Consider the following 8,659-nt stretch of genomic DNA (forward strand, 5'->3'; position numbering starts at 1 on the left):
TTAGGATATCCCACAAAACTACATTTTATGGATCGAGATTCCAGCTTATCTGGGTCAACTTTCTTGACATAAGCTGGACATCCCCAAATCTTAACGTGTTTAAGACTCGGTTTCCTTTCTTTCTATATCTCATATGGAGTTTGAGGAACAGATTTGGAAGGCACCTTATTCAGTAAATATGCTGAGGTTTCCAATGCATAACCCCACAGGAATACTGGAAGATTCGCATAGCTCATCATGGACCAAACCATGTCTAACAAAGTTCGATTTCTCCTTTCAGATACCCCATTCAACTGTGGAGTATATGGAGGAGTCCACTAGGAGACTATACCATTTTCTTTGAGATAATCTAGAAACTCTCCATTCAAGTATTCACCACCTCGATCTGATCGAAGAGTTATAATACTATGTTTGGTTTGTTTATCCACTTCATGCTTATATTCTTTGAACTTTTCAAAGGCTTCAGACTTGTGTTTAATCAAATACATATATTCGAATCTAGATCGATCATCTATGAAAGTAATGAAGTATGAAAATCCACCCATGGCTTGCGTAGACATTGGTCCAGATACATATGTGTGTACCAATCCTAGCAAATCTGCAGCCCTCTCTCCATGTCCACTAAATGGAGATTTTGTCATTTTACCCAATAGACAAGACTCGCATGTAGGACATGATTCAAAATCAAAGGGGTCAAGTAACCCTTCCTTATGCAATGTCCGCAGTCTATTTTCACTAATATGACCAAGTCTGCAGTGCCATAAAAAGGTGAGATTTTCGTCATCCCTTTTTCTTTTATTAATATGTTCAATTTGTAGTAAATCATGATCTACGTTACATACATATAGACCATTATTTAAAATACCACTTCCATAAAGAACGTTATCTCTAAGAATTGAACATTTATTATTCTGAATAACAAACGAAAATCCAGCCAAGTCTAACATGGGAATAAAAATAATATTCCTCACAATCGAGGGAACAAAATAACAATTATTTAAAACAATAGTCTTGCCCGTAGGCATATGTAAATGAAATGATCCTACAGCTTCAACAGCAACTCTTGCTCCATTTCCCATCCATAGAATCACCTCCTCTTCCTCAAGAGTCCTACTTCTCCTTAGTCCCTGCAACGAATTACAAATATGAGAACCACAGGCGGTATCTAATACCCAAGTAGAAATTTGATTTAATGACATATTTACTTCAATCATGAACATACCTGAAGCAGAAGTGGTAGTCTCACTACCCTTCTTCTTCTTCAATTCTACAAGGTAAACCTTACAGTTCCTCTTCCAGTGCCCCACCTTGTTACAGTGAAAGCAAACAGCTTTGCTCTTGGGGTCTTCAGCTTTTGGTGGAACAAGCTTTTTCTCACCTACTTTCTTCTTCTTGGAAGGGTTCTTCTTCCTTTTCTTAGAATTGGAACCTTCACCAATTAGAAGAACAGAGCTCTTCTTAGGGGGAAAATTCGATTCCGCAGTCTTTAACATGTTGTGAAGTTCATCCAGGCTGACATCCAGCTTATTCATGTGAAAGTTCACAACAAACTGCGAAAACGAACCCGTAAGTGATTGCAAGACCAAGTCTTGGCTCAGCTCCCCATCCATGGCAAAACCAAGTTGTCCAAGACGTTCAATCAAATTGATCATCTTAAGTACATGGGCATTCACGGATGATCCCTCAGACATCCTACAACCGAACAGCTCCTTCGATATCTCATATCGAGCTGTCCTCCCTGCCACATCATACAACTCTTGTAGATGCATAAGGATAGTGTGAGAATCCATATGCTCATGCTGCTTCTATAGCTCAATGTTCATGGAAGCTAGCATGATGCATTGAGCAACATTTGCATCATCTATCCACTTACGATACACAACATGTTCATCATTATGTGCATCGTTAGCAGGTTCAGTAGGCTTAGGTGAGTCAAGCACATATTCCAGCTTCTCCACCCTGAGAACAATTCTCAAGTTTTGAAGCCAGTCAGCAAAATTAGGACCTGTCAACTTGTGAGCATCTAGTATACTCTGGAGTGATAATGCAGAAGACATAACGTATATAGTAAATCTGTAAATGATGAACACATAACAACACTTAGCAAATATTCAATTTCATTTCAAAACACTATATGAATCGGGTCTTTATTCATAAGTGGCTCCCACTAGTTAATCTAATTTACACAACCCCCTTAAGTGAAAAAATTAAGCATTCATAATGCTAGTGGGAATAGGGATCCTACATTCCATCACACAACCTCGGTTGTAGCACGAAACGTCATGTGATGTTCAATAGGCAGACAACTCTTGTCAATTACATCTTATGTTATTCCCTAATAAAACTTTAGCCTCTTGAATAATTGAGTCACGACTGTAGTACAACATACTCAATATTCTAAGTCAAGTCTAACCCAACATTTCGTACAATTGAATCAATTTCCAACGGCCCACGGCTGCAGCACGTAACGACCTTTAGATTCTAATTTAATGTACACATCTCTATGTAATAGACACGTATTTCTTATTTCGAAATCAAAGCCCTCGGTTGTAGCACGAAATGACAATGATTTAAAAATAAGAACTACTTTCTACCATATTGGAAGGCTATGACCGACACAAACTCGTTGTGTCATTGGCCAATTACTACTTGATATTATTTAATTTTAGAGGGATTATATTATGTTACAATCATAATCCTATTATAAAGAGATTCTTCCTTTTAAATTAAATATTTCAAATCAATAATCGATAATCAGATGATTCCCAGATCGGGGGGAGCATTGTCAAGAGGCGTCACTTAATACCCCTTTCTTACAGATCGAAATCTGCTTTTGACAGAATCATCCTTTCTCTCAAAATTGAAAATTCATATTTAATTACGTGTTTCATAAATACAAGAATCTCATGATTGTATTCATAATATTATTTTTAAGGCAAGAAATGATTCATATTCTAGATTTTCTAGAGCACACCTTATTTTGATTTAAGTTCACCTAAATCTATCATCGCATGTTAAACATAGGCATATATCTGATATATAAAAATAAATAAACAAGTAAGCATGCAAGCAATATCATGTCACACATTGATATAATGATGTGTGGATTTATTATAGCATTTAAAAGCAATTAAAACAATTAAAACATGCTTTAAAACACTTTCGGGAATATAAATAGTTCAAAACTTTTATATAAAAAATATTTGACCACTCCATTAGATCCGTCTCGGAAAAACGAATCCAACGATATATTGCACGCCCAAAACAGAGTTACGAAACTCCCAAAAAATCAATTTTAATAAAGACAAATGGCTGTCACGCATTACAGGAATGCGTTACACGGCCTGTAACGCATTCGGGTAATGCGTTACACGGCCTGTAACGCATTCGGGTAATGCGTTACAACCCTTTTAAGCCATTAAAGGGTGTGACGCATCCCGGAAATGCGCAACAGGGTGTAATGCATTCCGGGAATGTGCGACCCCCCCCCATGCGTGCGTCTCACGCGCCCAGGCCGTGGCTGTTCAGTTTTTCAGTTTTTTTTTTGTTTTTTGTTGTTTCCTTCTTCCTGTTGTTGCCCCCTTCCCTTTATTAACTGCTGTTACAAAAAAGGAGATGTAATCCCCTTTCCCTTTACTCCCTTATTATTAATAACTCTTTATTAATATTATTATTATTTTAATTTTATTATTAATAAATTAACTAACATTTAATTAATAAATTAATAAAAATCAAAATAATATGATTTCTTAAATCAGGCAGTAGCAGAAAATTATCAAATCAGTCATGGGTCCTTGTGCAAATTTTAATCATATTTATTCATATGCATAATTATTCCATGAATTTTAATTAAAACAATTTTAAAAAATTTATAACAAATAATCTACACATCACAAAATTATGAAAAAAATACCTAGATGATCTAAAACACTTTTAGAACCCAGATCAGTAATCAAAATCTCATGCAAAAATTATTTCGAATTAATTCATAATTAAATCCAAATAAACTTGCAAAAATCATAATAAATCCATATATGCATAAAAAAATCTGAAATTTTTTATATGAATCTCTATATGCAGAACCTAGTTTTGATGCCATTGAAGGAATTTACGGATGAGCGGAAGCGTGAAATAACATTTAATCCGTAAAAATCATAAATCGCACATATAGAAAAACGTATAAAAAGGAAAAACTGAGGAATCGTAACCATACCTTGTGAATCGAAGCTTTATAAAAAAATGGAGTGCTAACAGTTGCTCCTCAGTGTGTGAAGCACTCTACCGGTATCCATCAAGAACGATCCTCTTCGATGAACCTTTTTATAAAACCGAGCTTTTATAAAAATGGAGTTTTTGGGAGAGAGAGAGAGAGGAAGAAGATGGAGGCTAGGGTTTTCACAAAACCAAGTATGTAAATAGAATGAGCCATCTCATTCTATTTATAGGGCTCTCCTAGGGTTTTATAATATATTTTTATATATATATTAATCCCCACATTTTATCTTTATAAAATGCTTTAATAATAATTAAAACTATTTCAATCATTATTTCTTTTTCTAAACTATTTAGAAAATAATTCTCTCTCTCATTATTTCATCAAAGAAAATATTCTTTTATGGTGTGACCCTGTAGGTTCAATATTATGCCGGTAGTAGAAATAAATAATAATAAACTTTTATTAATTATTTACAAGAATACTAAAATTCACTAAATATAATTAACTGATTAATTATATTTATTCTACATCGTGAGTGATGCTTCTCAACATATCGCGAATATCCGGATAATATGAATTCACTGCTTAGAATACCAAGAACCTGTCAGTGACTAGTTACCGTACAATGAATTCCTTCTTCCCTTATGATATCCCGAATAAATACAAGGCATGGATCTCGTGTCAGGCCTATCAAATTTAATCATATGATTTCTTATTCAGAATGCAAAGTTCATATTAATGCAAATTAGAAACTCCTTTCTAATTTCATACACTCTGGCTAGAAATTCCAGAACTCGCATACTAAGAATAACATAGGATATTCTCTTCCTATACTGGAAGGGGTAGATCCTCTATTGACGTTAACTATCTCTATACACAAATCCCTATGCCCAGAATAGACCTAATGGATGTCCTTGAGACTAAGGACTAAACCAAAGCACAATTCATTATATATAAGATACCTTTAACGATCTCAAGTCTAAGGACACTTGTACAACTATCACTCAGTGAATAACTATTGACACGTGAGTAATCTCCATTAGTTGTTCAACTTATCGAGTCATGTTCAGTGAACTTATTCCCTAATAAGCACCTACATACTAGCTATAGTGTCACCACGCGAATGCCTATAAGAACAGACATCCTCTTGAAGGGAGCAAGCATAGTATGTACCAATCTTTGCGGATTCACAAACATCCGATTAGTTATCCTATGATCAGGAACTGTTTAAGTCCAGAGTTGTCGTCTTCTAGATCTCACTATTATAATCTCATTATAATTCTAGAAGCTTTACTCTAAACTATGGATAATCTTATTTAATACACTTTAAATAGATAAAGCCCATAATAAAAACATAACAAGTCTTTTATTAATTCAAATAAAATCAAATAGGAATACAAGAAAGTTCTTCCTAACTCATCATACATGATTGGATTTAGGACAAACACTTTCAGTTACATGATAGTAAGACAAGACAATAAGACAAACTGATTCTAGTCTAACTTCATGCTGCTACATTACTCTATCCAGCTTCTTTGAATATCTTCATAATTGCAAAGAAATGGTAATGCTTCTTTGTTCTCTAAATCCTTCAATTAGGCTGCCACATTCTATTTGCAAACACCCGACGCATGTTACTGTGTTGTCACTGTCAACTGCTATTTTGAATATTATCATCCGTCGGGACTGTGTTGATCATCCGTCGGGAGCCTTGTTGATTATCTGTCGAGAGCCTTTATAGATCATCCGTCGAGAGTCATTATGTCACTTGATTCTATTTCACTTATGCAGAATTATAAGACATCTTTTATTTACAATTAGCCAACCTATTCTGCATATCAATCTATTAGTCAACATGACTCAAAGAATCCTACAGTATCTACTCAGCTAAAACATTGTTATTTGCGGAAATGTGTTACAATACTTATTATTACATAAGCTACATTCTCGATGGATGTTAAATTGTCATCCGTCGGGACTATAAATTTCATCTGTCGAGACTATATTAGAACAATCTCCGAGAGCTAAAAAAATACTAAGTTAAATCTACTAAGGTGTTTTATTCAACTTATCATCAAGTTCACAATATATTCCTAACAAACAACCTGTCATAAACACATAGAAATTTGTGAGTCAAACTATGACTCCTGTCACATGTGGTTCTGATCCTACACATCAACCCCCAACTTCTCAACCTCAACAACCACATCTCATCTCACAATGGCTACAGATAACTGATTCTCAACCTACAACTGTAGACGATCTTCTTATTGAGCAGATTTCTGGATTAGCCAGCATCTCACAGCATCTACTTACTTCAGATATGAGCAACCACGACTATCAAGCCATTTTGCTGACATACAATGAAGAAATTGAAAAATAGAAGGAGAAAATTGTAAATGATACAGAACAAGATGGGAATGTGGATGCATGGTTGTCTAAAGATTTTGGTTTGGAGATGGATCAGGTCTTGGCTAGGTTTAGGGATGAATATGTCTCTATTCTTGGAAGTAATGCCAAGGCCTTGACTCCACAGGATGTCTATGATGCAGTCACTGAAGTTTACAAAGCTCAACTCAAGGCTTTCCCCTATTTGTTAAAGCTCTAGAACTTAAGCTGACTGGTCATGAAGACAAGATAAGGAAGCTGGTGAAAGAGAAGATGGATGAGATTAAATGTCAAGGCTATATCTGACTTCTATGGAAAAAGATGTCAAAAATCTCAGAAAATCTTTCATTGCTCTCCATGAAGTGGTTCAACAACAAATCACAAGTTCAAATGACACAAAGCTCAAGTTGAATCAGCTTCACCAAAGCAGATATGAACCTTCTGCACTTCTCATGGAGGGTGTCAAAGAAGCTGTGCAAGACAGATTTGGCTCCTCTATTCCATCAAGCTCTCAACAACCTTCCTCTACATCAACTAATCTCCAAATTCAAGCACTTCAAGATCAGGTCTCCACTCTGCAAACATCCAATGACCAACTCATAACTCAAGCATTAGTGGACTCCCACAAGCATTTACAAATGTAAAATTTTGTTGCTTTCGGAGCCATCATGGGCAAGCTCAATATCCCACTGCCTGCACTTCCTGAGTCTGTGAGGCCAGAATTACCAAATCCCTAGCTCATGCCTGTTTCCAAGACTAAGGGGGAGATAGAAGCTAGGATTCAGCAATACAAGGATGCTGGTAAGTCAAAGGAACCTAGAAAATAACCGCAGGCTCTTCTAAAGCTCAATTCTCAAAATATGATGGACAAGACAGACTCCTAAAAGCTGTAGAAGGACCTTGTCAAGATCAGGAATTCAATGAACTTCTATCATTTTTAAGGGCATCTCTTCACAACAACTACATCACATACAATAAAGCCTTAGCCAACAACATTAACTTTATGAGAGTGGAGATTGTCCAGGTTGATAATTTTCTGGAAAAGAGAATCATTGCTAATGTGAATGATTGTGGTCTGAACAGATGTCTCCAGGTGTCTCTCTCAAATCTTCAAAGACTGAGAGCATCTGAGCTGGATGTGATAATTGAAAAAGTGCATAGAGTAATTCCAGAGGACACCCAACTGCTAAAGGAACTAAAAAATGCTCAGATAGATGCTTTTCCTAAGGCCTATCTCCATCCAATCAGGGGTGTTGCCTATATCTGTTCACAAACCAGAAAATACAAATACTTCACAGTTTCTAAGAATTGTGTAAGGAATAATTTGAGACTGATTACGACCCTTGAAACTGATATAAAGACCAAAATTAACAAGAAGCCTGAAGATCAGGAAATGATCAAAATCTTGGGGAGATACCTTCAAAATATATACACCATGTTTCCTACCACAGATTATAATTTAAAGAATGACAAGGATGATGATGAGCAGAAGCCAAGTGATCAACCTCCTGCTGGCTCAAATCCAAGTCAATCCTCAAAAGCAACTGGTGACAAGGGAAAAAGACAAGATGAAAAGAAGGGAGATGACAGCAAGAGATGAGAAGAGAAAAGAAGGAAGAAAAAAGAAGATGGATCAAAAACACAAAAACAACAAACCCTAAAAATCCAAATTAACCAAGCTCAACCTTCAAAGCCAAAAAACTCATACACTGAACCACCTCCTACCTCAAAGCCTAAATTCTTATACAAACAAACTGCTAACACCTTTCTAAAAATACCAATCACCTCAAACCAAACACTTCTCAAGAAAATCACAAACCTACCCTTTGTCAAGCCATCACTCAAAGTTCACTACAAGTATGTTGGGAGAAAACCTAAGAAAGTACAAGTTACTGATAGAGCCATCTGGAATTGTTACAAGCAAAATGATTTTCTTTCTCTAAATTGGTGCATCTCAGATGAAGATTATTTTCAACAGTTAGCTGAAGAAATTATCAGAGTTTGGGTTGTAACACTAAGGGAAGTAAGAATCTACTATCAGGATGAGTCCTTCAC

The sequence above is a fragment of the Apium graveolens genome, chromosome 1 (genome assembly GCF_009905375.1).
Source record: "Apium graveolens cultivar Ventura chromosome 1, ASM990537v1, whole genome shotgun sequence".
Lineage (NCBI taxonomy): Eukaryota > Viridiplantae > Streptophyta > Magnoliopsida > Apiales > Apiaceae > Apium > Apium graveolens.